General features: G+C 40.4%; 1 protein-coding gene across 3 annotated transcripts in view; it reads left to right on the top strand.

Moving 5' to 3' along the window:
• The first annotated feature begins 573 nt into the window (after positions 1-573).
• Positions 574-26,153, top strand: part of PSD3 (pleckstrin and Sec7 domain containing 3) — a 727,754-nt gene continuing 702,174 nt past the window's right edge. Inside the window, exons 1-2 of one of the 3 annotated variants that reach the window (XM_054561279.2) lie at positions 574-784; positions 8,310-8,373. The gene's annotated coding sequence lies outside the window, so the exon portion shown is untranslated. Of the gene's footprint in view, positions 785-8,309; positions 8,374-17,273; positions 17,389-26,153 lie in introns of those variants that run through there. The other 2 variants (XM_054561280.2, XM_063726550.1) reach the window with 2 other exon arrangements.

The raw sequence follows: 26,153 nt of genomic DNA, 5'->3' as shown, positions 1-26,153 counted from the left end.
GCCTTCATTCTGTTTGTCTTCATGTTGAGTAGGGCGAGGAGGAGGAAGATAAGGGGTTGGTCTTGGTGTTGCAGAGGTGGCAAAGGCAGAAGAAAATCCAGGGTAAATCCATGTCTCGTCTATGTATTCACCACATATTCTCATGAAGAGTAACTTAAAAACTGAGCGTATACCTCATGCAAGGCTGTATGTTACACAAGGGATGAAGTAAGGAGTGTTAGACATTCTGTGGCCACATATTTGGTATTTATCTGGGGTCTGTATTCACACAACCCCCCAAATTCATTTTTGCTATGGCCTTTTTCTGTTCCTGAATTTCCACTACAGTGTAGGAAAATAGGCATCACCCTGATACCCAGGGCTTTCAAGCATCTTTGCAAAATCTTCCCATCAATGGGGAATGATGGTTTGGCCCCATCTTCTCTCTCCCTGAATCTAGTTAGCAGCAATTGAACGGTCCCCTGGTGAGTCACTGGATGCTGTTTAGTTCATTCCGTCAGCTGTTTATTAATCTGTAACTTCCTGTTAAGATGCAGGGTGTGCTTTTTTAAGAAGCCTTACACAGCATAAGTTTTATTTTGGGACCGGACACACTATTATATAAAGAGGATCTGTGAGTGTTACTTGGTCTTGTAAGCTATTTTTTTTTTTTCGGCAAAATGTTGTGAGCACCTACCATATGCCAGGCACTGTTCTGTGAACTGGTTGTACGGGAGTGAATGAGATCATCTTGATTTTGAGAAGTTTATCATCTACTCAAGGGAAACACATGTAATAAACTATGGTAAGCGCAACCATAGATGTACAAGGTATGGGAGGGTGCAAAGAGGAAAGTGGAAAATTCCAGGCCAACAGAGGAATGAGAAAGTTTTCATGAAAGAGACTCTAGAACAGAACCTAGCAAAGATTTTCAACTGGTGGGTGGTACAGCAAAGATGGCACTTTCTGGTGACAGTGTGGGGAGGACAGATTGGACAACGAAGAACTTGGAGGTAGGAAAGTTATTTCAAGGTTATTTAAGAGGCTGTTGCAAATGGTTTAGGCAAGAAATAATAGAACTGAAGAGAGGGGCAGAAAGAAGGTCTGAGGTAATTTTCACAACAGGATGGGACAAGGGGAGGTGAGGAAAAATGAGTTGATGAAAAGTTTCTGGTTTGGAGCACTTGGTAAATGGTGCTGCCATTAAATTAAATGGAAGAAAAGAAGGAGGAGCAGGTGTGTTGGGCGAGGGCTGTGGAGACCATGTTTGGACCTATTGAAGTTCAGGTGCTATGTGAGGACATCATCCAGTCACTAGACACTTAAAGTTGTTGGAGAGTGAGGTCTGGCTGAAAATACCTATTTGAGTGACGTCTAATGATTTGGAAACCTTATTAAATAGATTGTGTTTTGGTTTATGGTGCTTGACAAGTGACTGGTGCTTCAAAAGTATATATATATATATATATATATATATATACACACACACACATATATATATGTATTTATATATATACACACATATATATATATGTATATATATATACACACATATATATGTATATATATATACACACATATATATATGTATATATATATACACACATATATATGTATATATATATACACACATATATATGTATATATATATATATACACACATATATATATGTATATATATATATATAAATGTTTTTCAGATAAAATGTAAGTGCATTTCAGATCATGGCATTTTACTTTAATGGTATCAGCTTTTGTGTTGGTGGCTGGGAATGTCAGGGGAAGAAGGTAGTATAAATTGAATACTCTTGACAAATTGACCTCTTGGGTGTTAACACTAACATTAAAGGTGTTACTTGCCTTTTCGGTACTAGAGATTTAAAAATACTCTGATCAACTATGGAAAACTTCATAGTTGTTTTTAATCGTGGAATACTATAAAATAGGCATTCTACTACAATAGTGTTTTTGCTAGTTCCAAGGAAATGGGTAAAAATGTGGAAGATGTTTTCTTTTACCATACGAAGTAACATTTGCTAGAATATCTTTTGTAAAAGTGTCCTTTGTATCCTAGAATCTAACTTAATCCTAACCTTAACGCCAACCTAACCTGTAGCCTTAAGGGTAGAGTTAACACAAACACTAACCCTAGCATAAATGCTAACCCTAAGCCTGAACCTAAATCTCACCATCATCCTAAACTGAACCCTAACCCAACACTAACCATAAACCTAATCATAACTTTAACTCTGAACCTAAAGGTAGTGCTAACCCTAACTCTAGCCTTATCCCTATCTCTTGTCATTAGTCCTAATCTTTACCTTAGAACTGACTATTTTCAGGGTAGACCTGTTAGGAAAAAATATTCTTTAGGACTCTAGAAACTAGATAATTAAAACTGAGAAGTAAATTTCAGATTAAATGAATAATCTATAAGCAGATCATCAGGAGGCCATGTTTAACAGCATATCATGATTGGGTAGCCTGACCCTTCTGACTGGGGTAACCGAAGGCTGGGTTAGATGTCTGAAGGACATTCTTGCCTCTGCTTTCCAACAGTAAGCATGCCTAATATGGGTTGCTATAAAAATTCAGTGAATATATCCAGGAAACAAAATCTAAATTGAGAGTACATAAACTTCACAAGGTGTATGCTAACCTTAATCCCAGTCTTCTTGGACTCCCGAAGTGTAACACTTTTCTACTCCAGAAAAATTCTGGAACACTGATGCCTTACTGACTCATCCACTTTTATCTAAATCCCATTGTGACCCCATCCAGACCTTACCAGCTAGGACTTATCTAGATTAGACTAGTAGTCATTACAGCAATGCCCGGGTTAGAGAGGTAATATTAGATACTGTATTACATTGACAGACTTCACAACCAAGCTAAGGAAAAATGATTAGCATCCATAAGACAATGAGAGAATTTGATAGGATGGAACATAACTCATTTCCATGTTACATGTTGTACAGTCTTGGATACTGAAATGGTTTAAAGTGACAGCTATGAGTGGACACAGTGGAGAATATTTTCCCTCATTTGTATACCAGTTAGCAGCTCACCAAAACTTTATAACACATATCCAATCCTTCCTAGGATCTTGGGAGGTTGATAGGGCAGGTATTAGTGAAATTATTCTTATTTTGCATATGCAGAAATAGACTCAGCAGAGTTAATTATTTGCCCCCACATTTTCCAGTGAAAGTGGTTCATTACAGACAAGAACTCAAATGGAACAATTTCAGATACAATGGAAGTTCATTCTATCTCATTGAATATATAAGACTTGCACTAGGCATTAGAGGACTGCATGAAGTTAAAGAGATGAGGAGAACAAAGGGGTATTCCGATTGGTTAAGAAATATACAGAGTAGGCTGGGAGCAGTGGCTCACACCTGTAACCCCAGCACTTTGGAAGGCCAAGGCGGGCAAATCTCTTGAGGTCAGGAGTTCGAGACCAGCATGGCCAACATGGTGAAACCCTGTCTCTACTAAAAATACAAAAATTAGCTGGGAGTGGTGTCATGCACCTGTAATCCCAGCTCCTTGAGAGGCTGAGGCAGGAGGATCGCCTGAACCCAGGAGGTGGAGGTTGCAGTGAGCCAAGACTGTGCCAGTGAGCCAAGACTGTGCCACTGCACTCCAGCCTGGGCAACAGAGTGAGACTTTGTCTCAAATAAAAAAGAAAGGAAAGAAATATAAGAAGAAGGCAGGAAGCTGGGAATGGGATAGGGAACAGCAGACAAGTGGAAGCGGATGAGGAAAGACTGAAGGGAAAAATGGAGCTTTGAGAGTCAGACAAGTTGTTTATATTTCATGCAGGGTTTCACTAAGAAGTCAATGAAATTTTTGAGCCTGATAGTGATATAAGAAGGATCATCTGAATCACCTGATAGTGGTGTTCAGGGCAAATGGGAAGAGGGAAGCCCTAGGGACCAGGCAGGTGGCTTTTGGGTGGGGCTGCAAGGAAAGGATGGGAATGCAGTGGCAGGAGTTGTTATAAAATGGAATGAAACTGGTTTAAAAAAAGGCAATTTAAAAGCCTAGGGTTTGATCATGATAGATTAAAAGAACTGAAAATATCAAGAATTCCACATTTCCAATAAGTAGTTATATGGCCTCTGGCAAGTCATAGAGTCTCTCTGGGCCCCTCATCCCCCTAGGTCACTGAAATTAAGTGTATAGAATTATTGGAATAATCAATTTCTCTTAACGAAGACGGATAACTTAAAAATGGCAAGAAAGATGCTCTCAATAACATTATTTAAAATAGTAACTGGAAAATATCTAAATGCTCTATAATGGGAGAAGAATGAAACAAATTATAAGTATTATGTAGAAATTAAAATCACATTTAAGAATATGGGGACCACCGGTCGCAGTGGCTCACGCCTGTAATCCCAGCACTTTCGGAGGCTGAGGCAGGCGGATCACAAGGTCAGGAGATCAAGACCATCTTGGCTAACACGGTGAAACCCCATCTCTACTAAAAATACAAAAAATTAGCCGGGCAAGTTGGCGGGCGCCTGTAGTCCCAGCTACTTGGGAGGCTGAGGCAGGAAAATGGCATGAACCCAGGAGTTGGAGTTTGCAGTGAGCGGAGATCACGCCACTGCACTTTAGCCTGAGTGACAGAGCGAGACTCCATCTCAAAAAAAAAAAAAAAAAAAAAAAGAAGAATATGGGGACATAAATGCTCATAATATAATGGTAGGTGGAACAGGACACAATGCTATCCAAATATTACTAAAAATAAATATATGAATAGAAAAAAAAAGAACTGGTTGAGAGAGATTATCTCTGGCTGATGGTAATGTGACTGATCTGTATTACCATTTTTGTACTTTGTACATTTCTGGAATTTCCAAATTTTGTACAATAAGCCTTTATTACTTTTATCATGAAAAAAATTTAGGAAAAAAGAAAAAAGGCATGAGATTATCTACTACTACTTAAATCTTTAGATGTGTCCCTTATAACTGTTTCAAAATAAAATATCAGAATGAATAGAGAGGTAGCATCCTTCTCTATCTGACTTAGAAAATATGAGTGAAGTGGAATAGATTCTGACACATGGCTAAGAGAGAGAGGTGACCTTCATAGAAGAGAGAGAGCAGAAAAGAGAAGAGGATCAAATACTGCAATAACAAAGCTGAGATAGCTGCCTTAACTGAGCGGAAATCAGAGTCCTTGTCAGTGAAATAGGCTGACTTTTGGGAGATGTTTATAGCTCCAATAAATACAAAATCAACTCAGGAAGTAGATAAGAATGAATTTATGTCACAAATGAAAACAATGTTTTATTGCACAAAATATTTCATTAGGTTTGCTAACTTCCAGGAGACCTTTGCTAGGATTCCTCTTGGTTTTCCATTAGGACTGCAAAATGTTTTCAATGAATGTGTATTGAGGCATAAATGAAAATCCACCCTCCAGTGACATTATGAAACATCCATGTGTTGAGAATTTTTCATGAATTTATATAAAACTACATAAAATATGTCTAGGAAATGAGACCACAAATGTGTGCTTGAGGAAAATAATAATAGAAACTCAACAGAATAATTATCTTAATATCTTGATATTGATTCATGGTAATTTGTGTTTGTGCTTAGAGAGCAGATAATGTAACACAACAGGGCTACTCATTTGAGGGAATATGGAATAGTAAAACTGGCTTTGACTCAGTTTCTTGCTAAATGTATTTTTCACATAATTTTGCACTATTACTTAAAATGAAAACCATGGGAACTATCTTTAACAGGTAAGTTTCTGGCAAATGGAGCCTTCCACTTTAATTATCTTTGATTTTATTTTACTTTTACCTGTGTGTTATTGTTGTTATTCCATCAAATATATGCTATTCAAAGTTCAGGAAACTCCCCCCAGATGTTTTTTTTTTCCTCCCTGCAATTTGCATTGGCCTTGCCCAAGTTCACCATCACTGTCTGTTCTGGGTGTTGCCCCACCTTATCACTAGATGAAGCACACTAGAGGTCTCTGCAAACCCGATAAATACTAAATCTGGAAAGAATCAGGGTGATAGAGGCAGAAAGCAGAGAAATCCTAGACGGATAGGGGTGGTCAGGTCCCCAGTGAAACCCCACCTTCAAGTCAAAAATGATTTAAAGCCTGAAGGTCAAGCTACAAGCCTAATCCATGGACTGGATTGAGAACCTGTCTTCCATTCGGCATGCTTTCCTTTGAGTGAGCCCCACCCTTCAACTATTTTACATATACCTACGCTTCCCTGATTGTTTTTACACTGTGCCCACCTTTTACTGGTGCCTTTGTTTTAACCTTTTTTTTCATACTTACACACCAATCAGCATGCACACCCCTAGCCCAGATTCAGCCACATCAAGAAGAGATGACCTGACTTTGGCAAGGACAACCTGACCTTCCCGACCCTCTCCAGTTCCCCTCTCTGCTGAGACCTGATTTGTCACTCAATAAAATTATCTGCCCTCATCACCCTTCCACAGTCAGTGTGACCTCATTCTTCTCAGACGCTGGACAAGAGCTCGGAACCCACCAAGCAAGGGTACCCAGTAGGGCTGTAACACTTGCCCTTTGCCCTTGCTAGTGGAGGGCAGCCACCCCACACAACAGAAGCAGTGGCAGAGCTAAGACGGTCCCAGAGCCATGGGCCAGAACAAGCCAAGGGGCCAACTGAGCTTGCTAACACACCGCAGTCTGTTGAGCTGCGGAGGGCAGAATTAAAAGAGCTAATTAGCAAACTAACACCTCCTCTGAGGCTTTGGAATCACGGGCACCCCTGCCTGGGAGCCGCTGCTTTCCCCTCAGGGTGACACGCCTGGTCTGGCCGCAGGCGCTGCATGGAGTTTGCTCCTGTGTCAGCACTCAAAGCAGCCAACTGGACCTTGCACTTGCTTACTCACATGCTCCCTCCTGCCAGGGGCTGAGCATGTGGGCCAAGTAGATGAGGCTCCCCCTGCTGCAAGTCCGACAAAGGGCCAAGAAAAATTCTGTATCAAGGGTTCAGTCTTTCTGTCTGGTTTTTTTGAGGATCAGCTTGTCATTAGTCTTTGGGTATACCCAGAGAAATACCATTTATTTTCTTTTCTGCTATTTTTACAAATGTGAGTACAGCCAAGGAAATTAGCACATGTTGGTATACCCAAAGGTGGGGGAACGGGGGAGGGATAGCGTTAGGAGATATAACTAATGTAAATGATGAGTTAACAGGTGCAGCACACCAACATGGGACATGTATATATATGTAACAAACCTGCATGTTGTGCACATGTACCCTAGAACTTAAAGTAAAATAAGAAAGAAAAAAAAAGAGAAAAAAAGGAAGTAAATGAACATAGTCTTCTTAGAGGAAGAACTTGACTTTCTCACTACCCAGTGTCTGTAATTCTAGCCTATATTGTATGTGCCCAGTGGACAAAACTGCTCTCTACAGAGCAGGAGGATTTTTCCCAGTAGTAAGATATTTGCTCAATACTGATTATCAAAATAAACATTATAAGATTGTTTGCTTATATCAACATAGAGGAAGCCAGAAAACAAAAATTTCCATTTTGATACAAAATTTTTAAAGATGAACCTTGTTAGAATATGTTTGCATCTTTAAAATAGGAGGCGGAAAATAAACAGTGCTGGGAAGGAACATCAGAGCATAATAATAAAATGAGACCTTTTGACCTTGTTTATAGAAATGAAATAATTAGGCCCAAGATGGCTTTTCTGTTGCAACCTTCTCATCTCGTGTTTTAACTTGAATGACTGTCAAAATAAACTGCAAATTTCTGTACCATGTGTAATTGGTGTGACATCTGGGGCTCCATCAGAGGCCACTGTTTCTCTAACTTTAGCTAACCAGTGCACTTCCTGTAGCGTGCTTTGGATCAACTGTCAGAGCCAGAGTCCAATTACCCTCTGGCACCTTTTCGAATCCTCTCCGCTTCTCTCTCTCTCTGACTTGCAGAAGTGTCCCTTCCTGCCCTTGTATCATTCCTGCACTGAAAAAGCTTATTCTCTTACCAAATACATACAAGCAGAGAGCTAATAGGGTTAGCTATATCTATTTGAAAAATCTTAAATCGTTTTGCAACTGTCAATTCCTCATTTGCTTGATTACATGTACATTTTACACCTTTTCCTTAACAAGTGAGTCAAGATCGTGTGTTTTTTTGTCCATGGCTTGGAGTCTAGGAGAGAAAGAGGATGAGGAAGAAAATAATTTGAAGATTTTACAAAGAGAAGGGATTGAAATTTTCACTGGAATGGAATGACTGGAATAAACAAAGTCAATCATGCCAGGCAGCTTAACTGAAAGCATTTTATATTTTAAGTTTTAGACATAACCCCTCAAAACCAAAGCGGAACCTCTTCAAGGAGCTGACAGATGCAAGCCTGGTAAGTCACTGCTTAGGATTTAAACTTTTGTCTGAAGCAGAATACTAGCAAGAATATATTTTAGGAGAAAGTGTTTAGGTCCTTAAAAATTCTGTCTTTGTTATATCCATAACTGCAAAGATAGGAATTCTTGCATAATAGCAGAGGTAATTTGGGGTATTTTGCTAGGCAGCTTTGGGGCATGTTTTCCTTTGGAGGCAGGAGAATCAGGAAAATATTTTTTGTTTCACCATCTAAACCTACTCTAGCATAAAATCAAATGACCAGTGGCACAGTATTTGAGGATTTAGGCAGCTTAATGACCTGTGAATTATGCTTTTCTTTCAATATATTCTGAAACATTGGCTGGTTGGATACACAGTCTTCATGAACATACACTGAGGGATAATTTTTTTAATAGAAAACTCAAGTTTATCTTGATTCAGAAGATCTAGTTCTGTTTTAATAAAATGGAATCGAAACTTTGCTTTTTGCCCTTCATTTAATATCTCATGGTTACAGAGATGGAGTCATGGCCAAAGCATTGAGTTGATGACAAATGCACTTCAAAGAAAACTGTGACCAGTAAAAATATTAAGATGCCATGTGTTTCCAAAGAAAGGATGGACACTGAAACTTCGAAAGGCAGAGTTAGAAAAAAAGACCTTTTACTTTCCTCTTATCCATAAAAAAGTATTTGTTTTTGTAATCAAATCCCCTAACTTAGCTTCTATACAGCCCTTTGCCCTCAAGTTAAGTAGGGAACTACCTGAATGTGAAATCATTGCAGTTTATTAAATGTCAAAGAGAGACTTGTTAACCAGACATATTAGATAACCAATTCCATGCAGAGCAGTTGCTAACAGAAAATGTCAGTGTTTCCTTTGAAGACAACTGTTGACCACACAGAATGTGAACGTTTATAAATAATTGGAAAAAAAAGATTAGAAAGCATGCAACCTCATGTCATGCTATACATTCTTAAGGAGAATAAACGTTACAATTAATGTCATTAGTAACAGTGACCAAGTATCAGTGTGTTAGAGACTGTGTGGAATGTAGACACGGTTTCAGCCTAATTCCATAATCACAATTCTGTTAATGGGCAGGATATAAGCTAGGAGTGAGATTTTAAAAATGAGTGTGGGCTGGCAAGGGTGGAGGTGACGAGGTGGTAGGACTGTCTGGGGAATATTTGATGTACTTTTGTAGATATGAAAAGATAAGCTTCTCAGAATAACTCCTTCAGTCATGAGGATAGGATTCTTTTTAGGGGGGAGGGGTAGGTGGGGTGTGGAATAGAGAATTTTATTTTTTTTCTTACTCAAAACAGGATATGCTAAGCCTAATAGTTTCAATTTTGCCAAGGATCAAGATGTGATTTTTCCCCCCAATGTCTGTCCTTGGAATTTCATTTTCCTGAGATGGGGAAAGAAATGGAGCCTCTCCACCCTCTTCTGGGTGCTCATGTTCTCTCCAAAAAGGAGAACATGAAATCCCCATGAAGAAATTCTGGCCAAATCAGAGTAACTATAAGATGTCTCTGGGATTTTACAGGATCCATCTTTGGATGGGTCTAAGAAAGCCTGTGAACTTCCAGCAATATTATGCAGACTTGCTAGCTGAGGAACCACTTCTTGCATCAGCAGGCTGTTGGAAGGAAAAGCACTGGCTCAAGAGAAGGAGAGAAAAGTCTTTGAACTAAGACTGCCTTTGAGACCAGGACTGCTTCTGCTGCAGGGCTTACACCCTGTCTCTCAGGATATTCATGAACAGAATCGCTCTGCTTGTGCTTTGTAAAGGGTGTCTGTGTTTGGAGAGAGACTCCCTTCCCTTTGTAAACAAATACAAGTCAGCCAGGGAGATTTAAAAATGTGGTAACTGGGTTAGCCTTGCCCAAGCTGGGCTAGGGAATGTCTTGGCTGTGGAGGAACTGAGGTTTTCTGGGGTGACTCTGAGTTGGATCCAACAAGGTTGAGATGAAGACTCAAGTGGAGAATCAGAACCCTGGAGCATTACAATCATAATAGGGAAGACAGATGTGTGCAGAAAACTCAACGATCAAGGCAAGGAGAGAAGTTGGAAGCCAGAAGTAAAGCTGGTAATAAAAGAGTTAGAAGCAAAATGAAGCAAGTTGAAAGGAAGGAATGGCCTTGAATGACTCTGACTTGGCTTTGCTAACAGAAAGTTTGTGCATTACATACTGGGCAGGCTAAGCATAGCCATGGTGGCATAATGGTGCTACACCAGATTGAGCAAGTCATTCTCCCGATACCGTGGCTGTGCAAACTCTGCCTAAAGTCTTTTTTTTTTTTTTTTTTTTTTGAGACACCCTCGCTCTATCCCCCAGGCTGGAGTGCAGTGGCACAATCTCGGCTCACTGCAACCTCTGTCTCCTGGGTTCAAACGATTATCATGCCTCAGCCTCCCAGGTAGCTGGGATTACAGGCATGTGCCACCATGCCCAGCTAATTTTTGTATTTTTGGTAGAGACTAGGTTTTACCATGTTGGCCAGGCTGGTCTTGAACTCCTGACCTCAGGTGATCCACCTGCCTCAGCCTCCCAAAGTGCTGGGATTACAGGCATGAGCCACTGCGCCAGACCTAAAATCTTATATTATGGGCTAAAAGGAATCTATGAAATCTTCTATTCCAACTCCCTCATTTCACACACAGAGAGAGTGAAGCCCAGGTATTAATTCAAGATTTAATAAATAATAAGGGCCAGAGCCGACCAGACTCTGTCTCTTTCTCCCTGTCCATTAAATAGTCAGCTTTGCCATCAGTATTCACCTAGAAACCTTCATGCTCAGCCTCACTGGATCTTTCATCCTTGTTTGTATCTGTCATCACGAGAAGCCCCAGACCCCTGGGTCACCAGTTATCTCCTGTAACTGCTCATCATATAGTTTTGCACATCTCTCTTTCCCCTCATCTTTCACTCCTCCCAAACTCCTAAAATCCTACTATATGGCCCTGGAACTCACAATTCATCATCAGCTGACTTCATATCCTCACAGTGTTCTTCTGAATGCTCCTTTCACTGCGTAACTGAAATCTACATCTCCTTTGAGGGCTCTGCTTCTCCTGCACTTCTCTCACTTTGTGGGTGGGGAAGGTGTCCTCTGTTGCCCTCATTACTCCTTGCACACTTTCTCCCTTACCCTAAGATCTCCCACTTTTGAAGTCCATGCTGTCATACTGCTTTGAATCCCATGCCATCAGACTATGTCACCCACCACCTCTCATTGCTGAAGTCATCAACCTGGGTCAAGTATATTGTAAGGTGTAAAATTTCAAGTGCTACCTTGACGTCTCTGAGTCTCACAGGGTCCCAAAGGCCTGACCATGAATGACCCTGCTTTCACCAGATATACCCCTTCCACAGTGGGAAAGTTTCCCCATCCATCTAGTTCGCTTACCAGCCAAACAGCTGCACTCTACTTGTTCAATCTTACAAATTTCATTTGCCTCCTAGCCTGTGAGTGATTCAAATAAGCCAGTTATGTCCTCCCATGAGAATGAAGGGGCACTTCATCCTTCTGTTACTACAAAGCCTACCTCCCACAGTCTCTACTGGCTCACTCAATTCCTGAGTGCGACCCCTGTGTGGCCCTGTTCTGGAAGGCATGCAGTGTCCAGAGCTGTGAGCACTAATAAAGTGCTGCCAATCCCATCTGTCCAATGCTAGGTATCTGGTGTTCAGCCACCTCATACTATTTAAGGCAGGAGAACCCTCTTTCATCAGTGGAGTGAATAGGAGGTTATTAGAACAGTCAAGCTCTCCAATTTTTGGATCACTTTTAGCTCCTGAATCAGTATCACTCTTTTCAACACTTTCCCCACATGACTTCTTGTTGATGTCAATATATGCATATGTGATTCTTGCGATATCCTGGTTTGTCAGTACCTTTAGTTACTGATCTTGTCCTCAGCCCTATCTCAGCTGTTCACTTCCATATTGTGACCAACAAATCCAGACCTCCATGCATCTCACACATCCCATTCTCCAACCTACACCTCCTGTGTTTCCCATTCACTCCATCTAGCACCTTCATTCCAAAATGAAGACCCCCCCTCCCAGTGAGACCTCCATTCCATTGATTTTATCATGTGTTCTCTTCTTTATTCATTCCCGTCTCGTCTTTCCCCCCACTTACCCAATTAAAATTCCATGGCTAGTTGTTACAATCACTCCTTTGCATAAAGCCTCCTCTTCACTTGCATATTCTTCTCTTTATTCGTCTTATTTATGAAAGTCATGTCTGGCTGAACACTTCCATTGCTCTCGTCTGCTCCTGCATCTGTGCAGCTGAGCCTGACTCACACATACTCACACTACGTGGTCTCACTTTAAATTCATGACCACAATCCTCAAGCAGGCCTTTAATACTGCTGGTCATTATACTATATTTCCCTAGTTCACATATTCTCCTACTCTCCTAGGGAACTATTTCATGCCTTTTCTTCTCTCTTAAAACCTACATTTTTTCCCCTAAGCTGTTTCTCAGTTGATGGCTTTGTTTTCTATCTTACTGGAAAACTGAGGCCATTAGCAGAGAACTTCTGATATCCTTCTACTCATCTAACCAGTAAGATGTGAACCCACACTCCTTGCTCCAGGAGATCCCCGTGCTTCTATCTAAGCCTAACAGCCGTGCACGTGAAGTAGATCCCATCACCTATCACCACTTAAAGATATTTCCCCAGAAATTCTCCTCCTCCTCTCCAATTTCACCACTACTATCCTTCTTTACTGAATCCTTCCCATGAGAAAACAGGCTTTATTTCTCTTGTTTTAAAAAAACAACTCTTAATTGACCTCATTTTTTTCTCACCAGTTCTCTGATTTTCTTTACAAATTTCTCAAAACAATTATCTTCTCCAGTCCTCATCCTATCTCCTCTTGAATTCTACTGCAATCAGAATTTTATTCATACCACTTCAGCAAACCACTCTTGAAAATATCAATAATAACCTTGGTATTACTAAACATAATGATCAGTTCTCAGTCTTACTCAACAATTGGCAGCATTTGACCCAAGTGTATCCTCCCTGATACACTTTCTCCCCTCTACATTTTCTGTACTCTTCTGTTTTCCTTCTATCTCATTGGCTGTTCTTTCTCAGTCTCCTTGGCTGTTTCCTCCCTGACTTCTTTACTACAGGTGCTCCAGGGTCTGGTTCTTATACCTCTTCTTCTTCTACTTATATGCTCTCTCTTTGGGTGACATAATCCAACCTCATGTCCTTAAATACCAGTTATATGTTGATAACTCTCAAATTTATACATCCAGCTGGAAACTTTCCCTTGAACTTGAGACTCTTATATCTAGATACCTACCTGACATCTCACTTGGATGTTGTATTGCTTAGGGTTCAATCAGAAGATCAGAACCACTATGAGTGATAGGAAATGAGGGAATTATTGCAAGGATTAGAACCTATCTAGGTGTCGGGGGTGCTGGAGAAGTTTATAAAAAGCTAGTGGCTTGGCATCTGGTGGTGGACCTGAAGTTGTTGTAGGTCACCTGGACAGATAGTTGAGAAGGAGGACTGGACCATAATTGGAAGAAAGCTGGATAAACTGGAACCCACAATGATAAATGATAAACTGGAACCACATCTGTCTCCCTCTGCATCAATCTTCAACAACATGGATGACCTGTCAAACTCACTGGGGACATTCCAACCTCAGAGCTTTCATAAGGCTGTTCTATCTGCCTGGAACTCATTACCTCAGCTGCTAATAAAACTTTGTCCTTCACCTAATCCAGGTCTTTGCTTAAATAGCACCTCAGTAAAACCTACTCTGACTACTCCATTTATTTCCCTATTCCCCATGCCCCAGCTAGCCCTATTTCCTAACTAGCTGCATATTTTTTCGGTAGCGATTACTACATTTTAAGATATGCTTTACCTATTGTTATGTTTATGTCTGCTTCCTCCAACTAGAAATGTAAGCCCAACAAGGGCAGAGGTTTTGAAGATTTTGTTTCACTGATGTGTTTCAGGTGCCAGACACTGGCAGAGTAGGTGCTCAGTAAACACTTGTATGAACTGAGTGTTATCGGTCTGTGCCTCCCCATCAAGTTGGAGAAGGGAGATATTGAAAAAGTTATGTTTTACATTTCTTTATTTATTGGAAGCAACTCTTACTTCATCATTCCAGGGAATTTCTGTAAGGAAGATAACCCTCTCCATTGTTTAAAGCCTTTGGTCATAGCGTGTCTTCTTTTTACCTAACTAAATTTTAGCTGCAAATTTTTCATTCTTTTTAGTCACCCTGGGGGCAGATATGTATTGTAAATCTAAAGAGATTTATTGGACCACTTTCTCAGCCTTTGAAGTGCTGTGTTCTGGATTCGTTTAACCTAATTTACGGTTTCTAGAGTTTCTAGCCCTTGAGAAAGGTTGTAAAGAAGGAAAGGAAGTCACTTGCAGGAGAAATGTGACACTGTTTTCTGTCTCTGTAACAGAGAGGTTGGAGGGAAGAGAACAACTGCAATTTATTGGAAGAAGAGCTTCCTAGAAAGTGAGACCAGCAAGTGCTAATGATCCCTAGCAATAGTTGCAAATCTCAGAGACAGTATCTGATATGGTTCAGCTCTGTGTCCCCACCCAAATCTCCTCTCAAATTGTAATCCCCATAATCTCCATGTGTCAACCTGGTGGGAGGTGATTGGATCATGGGGGTGGTTTCCTCCATGCTGTTCTTGTGATAGTGAGTTCTCACGAGATCTGATGATTTTATAAGTGTTTAACAATTCCTCCTTCACATGCTGTCTTGCCTGCCATCATATAAGACGTGCCTGCTTCCCTTCCACTATGATTGTAAGTTTCCTGAGGTCTCCTCAGTTATGCGGAACTGTGAGTCACTTAAACCTCTTTTCTTTATAAATTACCCAATCTCTAGTAGCATCTTTATAGCAATGTGAAAACAGACTAATACAGTATCCTTTGTCAGTGGAAGGCAGAATGAGGACAGGCTTATTCAGGAGAGTTTGTAGCTGAAATCAAATGTTATTAAAGCCACTTAAGTATATCATATGACTATCATGTGACATGTTGCATCACATTATACTCTAGTGACTTGTGTTACTGTTCCTTTCACTAGACCAAATACTGCTCCAAAGCTGGTTGAGGTGTTTTTCCTCTTACCCTCCCCAAGCCTGGCCAAGTGCTGGCACCTGGAGACAACTCAGCAAGGACCTATTGGGTGAACAGCAAATGAATAAAGTATCTCCTTGATTAGCATTAGGCAAGAATTATTCATTATCATGCAAAATGAGTCTTTCAACTGGGGCAAGGAAAGACGCTGGAAGGGGAAAGTAGTATTTCTTTTAGGGTCTGTTGTGTTATTCATGTAAAATAGCTTGCATGGTACCTTTTGCATGCCTGGAACTCTTTACATGGTGGCTGTTTTTATTTTCTTATTAATTTTTACTAACTTCAGGAGGTGGATATTATATCTCCTTTTTGACAAGTGAGGAAACTTTGGCTCAGAGAAAGGATGTATCCTTTAGGGCCACTTAACCAGGGAGCATCAGAGACAGAATTCAACCCCAAGGTCACATAATTTCCCCATTCCTATTGTTCCTCTGTGGTCTCCCGAAGGGACCATGCGGAGCACATGGCAGATGTGTATGTGGATATGTGAAATACACATTATACATACATATAGGCAATATCCGCTATAGACATGGAAAGAAAATGCAAAAACTCATCTCTGGCACCTTTTCACTTCTTACGACTCAACTGCTGGGTCTTTTGCCTTACTTCTGGACACCTGGTGTCTCATCCTTTTCTGAGGTCCTCATCCTCAGCAATCATTCCATTATTCAACTTCTGTGAGCTTCAATTTTCTCATCTGGAAAATGGAAATTATTATATTCCCTCACAGATTCATTGCAAAGACTAAGTAAGAATAAAAAGCTAACATTTATTGACTGCTAGTTATATACCAGATGCTATTCCAAGCATTTATAAGGACTAATGTATGTAATTTTCACAACAACCCTGTGAGTAGCTATAATTACTGTCATCATAGTCACTTAATGAGTAAGGAAGCTGAATGCCAGAGATTAAGTGACTCTCCAAGGCCACTTAGCCAACAGAGCAAAGATTTGAACCTGGGCACTCTGGCTCCATGGGTCATAATACCATTTCATCTATGCCATATTAATTAAAAACATATTCTGTCTCTTAAAGATAGCCTCTAAGACAATAATAAAAATAGCTACTATTTACTAAATGTCAATTTATGCCAAACACACTGCTCGCTACCCCACACTGGTCTCCCAGTAGGTCTCCAGTTTCTCACAGCATTATTATTAAGTGTTAAATGACATGAAAAGTACCCACATATAATAGGAGATTAATATATACTAGGTCTAATTTCCACCCAGAGATAACCAGTATTAATATGTTTATATAGAAACTTCTATAAGTTTTTCTATACCTATTACAAATAAGTGAAAATAGATTATTTTGTATGTTCTAGTTTTTTTTACTTCCCAAAATATCATGAATGTTTTTCCATGTCAGTATTCATCAACAACATGCATTCTCAATAGGTTTCACATCATCCCCAAGTTGGCAAAAATGGGTTCTTTGGGGTGAAAAAACTTAGATATTACAATAATTTCTGGCTCCTCCAAAGGGCCACATAACAGATAAATATTTGTGGTCTCAAAATTTCATGGGGAAGAAGGGGTTGGTGGGTGAGTATTAGGTAAAAGAGTCTAAAAAGGCTCGGATGTGGTTTGGCTGTGACTTCACCCAATTTTATCTTGAACTGTAGCTCCCATAAATCCCACTTGTTATGGGAGGGGCCTGGTAGGAGGTAATTGAATCACAGGGGTGGGTCTTTCCTGTGCTGACTCCTGATAGTGAATAAGTCTCACAAGGTCTGATGGTTTTATAAAGGGGAGTTGCCCTGCACAAGCTGTCTTTGCCTGCTGCCATGTAAGATGTGACTTTGCTCCTCATTCATCTTCCACCATGATTGTGAGGCATCCCCAGCCATGTGGAATTGTGAGTCAATTAAACCTCTTTCCTTTATAAATTACCCAGTGTCAGGTATATCTTTATTAGCAGCATTAGAACAGACTAAACCAGACTCTTTCGAGAGGCAATAATTTAAAAAATTTTGAAAAACACTGATCAACAACATCATTTTACATAACAGGACAGCATTCCTTTGGGAGGAATACACCATGATTTATTTATCTGACATTCTGTTATTGAAAACTGAGGATGATTCCAATTTATAGCACTATAAACAATACTTCAATAAACATCCTTACAGTAAATATTTTTTGCATCTTTTCAATTATTTCATTAAGAGCAATTGCCAGAAGAGGAATTGAAGGTTGAAGGATGTTTCAAGGCTTTCAATATGTAGTCAGGCCTCTAATTCAGGCATTTTTCAGAGAAATTTTCAATTCTAGTTATACCTATGACTAGAGAAAAGAGAAGACATTTTTTCATACTACCAAAGTTAATAAATTCACTACTAGTGTGAGATTGTACTTTAAAACATCACTACAAACAACTGTTTCTCAAAATGCTTTTCTCTGGAATGTTCTGAAATATATCATTACTTAAAATATTACATTGTCAGTAAGAACTTCCTTTCTCACATCATCTGATGGTGATATATTTGTGTGTTTTTGTTATGTAACCAGAGCCTTCAATAAACTGAACTCAAAATGATTCAAGCTGAAAACAACTTGATTCTTTCCACCCACTGTATCCTTCAAACTTACTGTTTCTTCCCAGAAACTTGCAGACTCAGATGGGTCCTATAGCTTTTCCAGGCCCTCTTATTTTTCAAGAACAAAAAGTCTTCTAAAACTATTAGTTTCCAGGAGAGTCTCATGTCAGTAACTGATTGTCCAATCTAGTGAGACAATCAAATCTGAAGCCTCATTCAAAGGGGAAGCTTCACCAAGATTGTGCCACTGCACTGCAGCCTGGGTGACAGAGTAAGACTCTGACTCAAAAAAAAGGGGGTGTCTGGGAGTTGGGGGGAAAGCTTCTTGTTCTCCTGAGCCTGCTTCATCTGGAAAGCCTACAATGGGGTGGCTTCCTGTTGGTAGGCTACCAAGATTTTGATTTACTCGGGTATGATAAGATGTGCAGATGCAGAAATGACTGTCAGGCAAGAGGAAGTGTTTACTCACAGTTCCCCAGAAGCAGGAGGCAGGGCAGGCCATGCCAGGAAGCACCAGGGTTGGTCTGAAGGCAGAGGGAGCGAAGGGAAAATGTGAGCAAGCACCTTTGTTCTAGTTTCTGTGGAAATGGGCAAGGCAGGGTGGGCAGGCTTGGGCTGACTGGTTTGAGCAATTTCTGAAGGCTCTGGGGTGATAAGAGCTGTCTCTAGTTTTCTGGGCCCAGGCCCTGGAGTGATTAGGGCAAGGGGCTGGTGGCTCAGAGTGTGAAAGTCTGATAGAGGAGGTGATAGGCTGAGGGCTTTGGATTGGTTGGTTTGCACACGAAAGACACGTTCCCAGGTGAGTCATTTACTATCTTTTGTTTGTTTGTTTGTTTGTTTTTGAGATATAGTCTGGCTCTGTCACCTAGGCGGGAGTGCAGTGGAGAGGTCATGGCTCACTGACCTCCTGGGCTGAAGCGATTCCCCTATCTCAGCCTCTCAGGTAGCTGGGAATACAGGCTTGTGCCACCATGCCCAGCTAATATTTGTATTTTTTGTAGAGATGGGGTTGCATCATGTTGCCCAGGCTGGTCTCAAGCCCCTTGGCCTCCCAAAGTACTGTGATGACAGGCATGAGCCACCGCACCCAGCCTCATTTACTATTTTTGGGAATTGGCTAACCCTGGAAGGGGCAGTCAGCAAGACCCCTGGTGACAACGCATCAGAAATCTAGATGAATGCACTTCTGTTCTCTGTTCCCATCTTGCTCTCCTGCTTGATCCCTGCCCAGACCCCTGACTCTCCCCAACCCTAGACAACTCATCACTTTGGCCCTGGGAAGGGGAGATGAGGCACAGCGCAGCTCCTGGTGGCCCAGCCCCAAGTTCGTCCATGCGAGCACTCTCTGAGTGTGGTGGATCCCCACAACCCACTCCTTTTCTGGGAGATAAGATTTTTATGAGTTTTTAAGGAATCCCCTCTGGGTTCCTCCAACTGAATTCCTGCCAAATGAGGTAGATCTTGACTTTCCTGGCTGGCCAGTTTCAACCTTTTTTAACCCTGAGTCCCTTTGACTAAGGTCTACCTCCAGTCCTTTCTGTGGGGGGAGTTAGGCTTGCTCTGGATGAAGGCCTTTGAAAAGCATCCTCCTTTGTAAATGACCATGTCCTGCTGTAGGCTGCCCCCTTGGCCCAAAGGAAGAATATGCTCCTGAGCCTGCCACTGGTAGAAGGTGCTGTGCACCAAGGCACCAAGTCAGGCTGACCTGGCCTCACCGTTGCGGCCCACCCCTTATGCTTGTGCCAAGCTCTCCACCCGGTTCTGATGCAGGGCAGGAGAGCCCCAAACTTGGGGCTTAGCTTGGGAGGCTTCCCCCAGGAAAGAATTCAAGGATGAGCCAGTGGTGTTGGACAGCAAATTTTATTGAAGTGTCAGTGTGCAGCAGCAGCAGAGGTCCTGCTCCTTGCAAAGTAGGGCTGCCCCATGGGCAGTTTCTCCAGGGTAGCAGCTCACAGGTGGTTCTGCAGTCATACTTATACCCACTTTCAATTGTATGCAAATTAAGAGGTGGATTATGCAGAAATTTCTCCAAAAAGGGTGGTAACTTCCAGGTCATCAGGTTGTTGCCATGGAAAGGGATCGTAACTTCCAGGTGTTGCCATGGCAATGGTAAACTAACATGGCATACTGGTAGCAATGTCATGGAAAGGTACTTCTGTCCCCTCTCTGTTTTAGCTAGTCCTCAATTTGGTCCAGTGTCTGAGCCCCACCTCTGGAGTCAAATCCCACCTCCTGCTTCAGCTCTACTGCAGCCCCCTTCCCACAGTGGTGGGGGTGAACCTCCCCCTACCCCCGCATGTGGAACAAAGGTGGGAGGGGAAGCCCCCGCACATCACAACATGGTCCAAAGAAATCCTCACTCTCTCTTCCTCTTTGCATTCAGTCCTTTTACGGCTCCAGTTGGCTGAAGGGTTAAGCTTTGTAAAAGCTGCTTCTGGCTCTTACATGCCTTGTGTAGGTGCTCTTTGGAATTTAACAGTCCCTGGAACCCCTTATTTCTCAGTCTTTGAGGCAATACTGAAACAAAGCAGGTCACATCCTGATACCCTGTGAAAATTAAAAATAAAAACCACTAAAGAGAAAGGGAAACAGCCATTAAATATGATGAAATGTGCTGAGGCTCCACAAGCTTTGAAAGGAAAACCACATTTACCATCTAAAAGGCGAGTCAAACACTAATTTTTCAATAATCAAATTACAGCAGCAGTTATGCCTCATTGGCTCAGTAATTCAATGCCACACCTACGTTCACAAGTCAGCTTAGACAGCTCTTCTGTATCAAAAGTATATAACTCAATATTTTTATTATTGGTTACTACTTCAATCAAGGTGAGAGTTTGGTGTTATTTTTAACATAATGGAATAAAATAATTGGAAATCATATCCAATGGTGATGCTTTGGGCCTTGGCAATATCAAATATCAAATGATAAAATTAGGGTTTTCAAAATGTCTTTCAAGTCCCAGTTTTCTTTAGATAAATTTAATTGATCAGTTGTTCTTAAAAGGAGCACTATTTTGACTCACAGAATAATTTCTGTCCAATTACTTCTTTGACATTTCCATTCAGAGCCAAGCTACAACAACTGATGGAGAACTGAGAATCATAGTTCCATTTTTATTCCCAGAGTGTGTTTGCTTTTGGTAGTATGGTTTTTTTAATTATTGATTATCTTCACTTGTAGCGACTAGATTTTTTAAAACCTAGAACAATTAAAATCTCGTATCAGTTAAGTAATTGTTGGCTAAAATGCAGGCACTGTGTCTCATTGTTGCAAGTTAGAGTGTAAGGAGGCAGCCAGGTAACTTGAAATTATAAATGATTTGTATTAAATTAAACAACATCTCCTGAGTTCCAGAATTAATTTCCAAAACTTAAACTGTTTTTTATCTGCCATTCCTGAATTTCTTTTTGAGTTACATTCAGTAGGAAATTGGATTTTTTTTAACTTCATGAGCAAGGATCGAAATCAGTCCCAATTATCTATTGTTGCATAACGACCCCCAAATGGTGTTTCAAAGCCATGACTATCATGCAGTATTCCTCTTGGTTTTTGTGAGCAGGAATTTGGAAATGGCTCAATGGAGTATTTCTGCCTCACTTTCACTCTTGAAGTTGCAGTGTAATTGTGGCTGCCATGGGATCAGTGGTGTGCTGATGCATGCAGGGATGGGCGAGGCATCTCTCTCTTGGTGTGGTCTCTCTTCCTGATTAGTTTCTGTTTCCTCACAAGCAGGGCAACCTCAGCTTCTTACACAGTGGTTCAGAGCTCCAGAGGCTACTTCTTCTCAATCTAAAGACTTGCGAGCTAAAGAGACAATTTATCTGCTCTCCACGTGCAACCTACAATGGGGGGACGGCATAGGATAACTGCTATAGATGCCGCCATTCCAAAAGGCAGTCAGCCAGGTGTGGTGGTTCACGTCTGTAATCCAAGCACTTTGGAAGGCAGGAGGATCGCTTGAGGCCAGGAGTTTGAGACCAGCCTGGGCAACATAGTGAGACCACATCTCTACAGAAATTTTAAAAATTAGCCAGATGTGGTGGCATGCGCATGTAGTCCTAACGACATGGGAAGATGAGGTCTGCAGAAGTCTCTGGGCCCAAAAGTCTCATTTTATTTTATAATGTTTCCATCCTTTTCTGTCCCAGTTGATGTTTCTGCTAGCACAAGTCGCCTAAAAACTCTGTGACTCTCTAATAAGCCATACTGGGATATTCAGTATGGAAATGCAAAAAAGTCCTGACATATATGAAAAGGAGCTTACTACCTTTGCTTGAAGTAAGAGAAAGACACATTACAATTTACTAAGAGAGCCTGTAGGAGGTTCTAGACGTCTGATAATTTTCTGTTTCTTCATCAGTGTGCTGGTTACACAGGTGTGTTTGGTTTGTGACGTTTCTATCTGTATATATATATGTGTATATATATATATATATACACATATATATATACACAGTTTTCTATATGGATATTATGTCAGTAAGAAGTTAAAAAAGCAAACTACACTGAGATACCATATCTCTGCTTATCAGATAGGCAAACATTCCAAAGTTAGATAACATATCCTCTAAAGGAGGCAGTAGGAAAACAGGAACTCAAATATCCAATTTGCACAGGCCCATACTGTGGTATTTTACAGTATCTAGCAAAATTATATATACATTCATCCTTTGGGCCCAGCAGCTCCACTTCTAGAAATCTCTCCCAGACACATGGGCAAACTTATGAAATGACTGCATGCCCAATGCTAGTCATTGCTGCACTATTTGAAATAGCAAAGGACTGTAAACAACCGGAATGTGTTTCAATAGCAGTCTGATGACTACAACTTTCACAAAAAGGATTATTATGTAGCCGTAAGAGGAAAGAGAAAGATCCCTGTACACTGCCATAGAGTTATCTCTCCTGTATATTGCAAAGTTTAAAAATGCGAGCTGTGGAATCGTGTTAAAAAAGGAAGCAAGTGAAACTCAGATGAGTTAATTCACAGTTTCAAAAATAAACAAATGAAGAATAAATAAAACCAATAAAAAATGGTTACCAAAGGGAGAGGAGGGAACAGGATAGAGAGGACAAAGGTGAATCTTGTTTTATAATCTTCAGAAGTATGAAAACAGTGACCGTAACATTTGTCATGCTAACTGGGACACTTCTGAGTGTGAAAGGAGTGATGTTAATAATTATTCCAGGACAGCAGGTGTAAACTGGACGGATCTGGGCCAGCCAGGACCTGTGACTACCCTAGGTTGGATGTTATTAAGGAATTACTCATAATTTTGTTGGACGTAGTAGTATCAGTTATAGAGGCATAATGGAGTTTTCACAGATGACATGACATAATGTATGGAACTTGCTTTCAAACTTTGCTTCTCAAACTTGTGCATGCATCAGAATCACTTGGAGAGCCCATTAAAACACAGAATACCGAGTCACACCCCCAGAGGTTCTGATTCAGGAGGTCTGTAGTGGAAATGAGGGTTTGCATTTCCAAAGGGTTCCTGCTGCCACTGATGTTGCTGGGTTTCAGACTGACCTTGAGTAGCACTATTTTAAAACACTGCACTTCAGCCCTATGTGTGTATGCCCCCCTATAAAACTACACACATATATATGTACACAAACACACAGACACACATGGACACATATGGCCAGCTCTCTGCCTCCATCTGTGTGTGTGTGTGCACGTGTGCACGTGTGTTTAAACAAGGGAATAGCTGCAATGAAATTGGCAAGGCATTGATCAATTTTGAATTTGAATGATGAGTACAGTCAGCCCTCCATTTCTGCAGGTTCCGCATCTGCAGATTCAACCAACAGCAGATGGGAAATATTCAGAAAAATTTAAAAATAACAATATAACGACAAAAATAATACAAATAAAAATACAATGTAAGAACTATTTACATTATATTGGTGTTACAAGTAAACTAGGAGATGATTTAAAGTATACAGGCATTCACAAGTTACATGCTAATACTATGCTATTTCTTATGAGGGACTTGATCATCCCTGGATTTTGGTGTCCATGGACTGTCCTGGAGCTGCTCCTCCCCCTAAAACTGGGGGGCAGCTGTACATGAAATTATTTTACTATTCTTTTCACATTTGTGTTTATTTGAAATTTTCCTTAATAATAAGTTTGTTTTGCTTTATTTTTTCAATTCAGGAGGTTGAGGTCCAACTCAAATGAGACCTCATATATTCCCTTAATCCCTTTGGTTAGAACAGAGTAAACAGAGTAAGTTTTCTTTATTTCCATAAGAATCATATTTATACTTCCAGTGCAGTGAAAGCCAATAAAAATGAAACAAAAAATTTACCCTAAATATTATTATCCATGATCCGAATTTAATGATTATGCATACACCATTATGACCCAATGGGATGAAAAATCTACAGAATGTGATCAGAGAGTGAATCTATATTTTAAAATAGATGTTGAAATTTGAAAATTAATATGCAAAAGCTTTTCCCCTCCAACTTCTTATTTAATGTAGAAGGAGCTCTTTTAATTGTTCCCTGGTACTGCTATGCCTCTGTTATAACTTTCCTGAAGTTACATTCTCTTCCCTATTCTGGACAGTATTTCTATTCCTAGACCTCTTCTTCCCTCCTCTTCTTCCTCACAGCATTTTTTTTTTTTTAATTTTTAGAGACAGATTCTCACTGTTGCCCAGGCTGGAGCTCAGTGGTACAATCATGGCTCACTGCAGCTTCAACCTCCTGGGCTCAAGGGATCCTCCTGCCTCAGCTTCCCAAGTAACTATGACCACAGGTGCATACCACCACACCCGGCCAATTGAAAGAAAAATTTTTTTAGAGACAGGGTCTCACTATGTTGCCCACGCTGGTCTCAAACACCTAGCCTCAAGAAATCCTCCTGCCCTAGTCTCCCAAGTGGCTGGGTTTACAAGCATGCACCACTACAACCAGCTTATTTTTATTTTTATTTTGTAGAAAGAGTATTATTATGTTCCCCAGGGTAGAAATGGCCTCAAGCGATCCTCCCACCTTGGCCTCCCAAGGTGCTGGGATTACAGGTGTCAGCCCCACGCCAAGCCTCCTTCTCTTGTATTGATTCATCCCCTTTGTAGGTGCTTTATCTTTTACACCATCCTCTCTCCCTTTCTAAATATATGTTTTATTACATTTGTGAGTCAGGTTTTACATCATCTGTTCTTAGTTTACAAAGTGATTGGGATATTTTATATTTCTTCTCTGGAAATTAATTTGAATTTATGTAAAGTTTTTAGATGATCTTTTTAAATACTGGGGCATGATCAATAGATTTTTACAGAAAAAATATCCCCACAATCAACATGACAGACCGCATATTTGGGCTTCTGTAAAGTTTCTTGTTTCTTACATGTAGTCCTGGTGATAGCTTGTCCTTTGCTGGAAACATGAACTTTTACGCTAAACCATGCAATTCCCACTTATGATCAGTTGCATTCCTCATTCCCCACATCCTGAAGACTGTATAACCCAGCACAGTATGGTAAAATGTGGCACTACTTTACAATTGTTACAGAAATTTGTATTTTGTGACAGTTACAAAAGAGTGGACCATGACTCACAGTTTTTACTGGAGCCTTACTTCAGGGAAATTTATGAATAATAGGAACGAAGCAACATTTTGACAGATGAAACCCAACAGAAGCTTCTCAAGTTCAAGAGATCTATGTAGGAAATGAAAGCAAACATAAAGTTCCTCTACAGTTTCCATCTCATGTTCAGCTTTGCAGTTTGTTCTTTTCCAATATACATTCATATGTCTGAAGTTTTAATGGGAAATTTTTGGTTAATAGTAATCCCTACGCACATTTAAACAAGGAGTTTAATATCTTTACAATGTTGACTTTCACATGACTTCTCTGAAAAAGAAAACCACATCCCACAGATTTCTTAGGCAGAAAATACAGGCCAACTATCAGAGTAATCAAACATTATTTGCTTAATCACTCCTAAAATGATAATAGCAGCAGCTAACATTTCTACACTACTTACTTTCTCATAGACACTTTCCTAAGTGTTTTATATTACATGTAATTTAATTGACATTAATCATGTAACTTTCAC

The sequence above is a fragment of the Pongo abelii genome, chromosome 7, assembly GCF_028885655.2.
Source record: "Pongo abelii isolate AG06213 chromosome 7, NHGRI_mPonAbe1-v2.0_pri, whole genome shotgun sequence".
In the NCBI taxonomy this organism is placed as follows: Eukaryota; Metazoa; Chordata; class Mammalia; order Primates; family Hominidae; genus Pongo; species Pongo abelii.
Note: the sequence above shows the minus strand (reverse complement) of the source record. Positions and strands in the feature narration are given on the sequence as shown.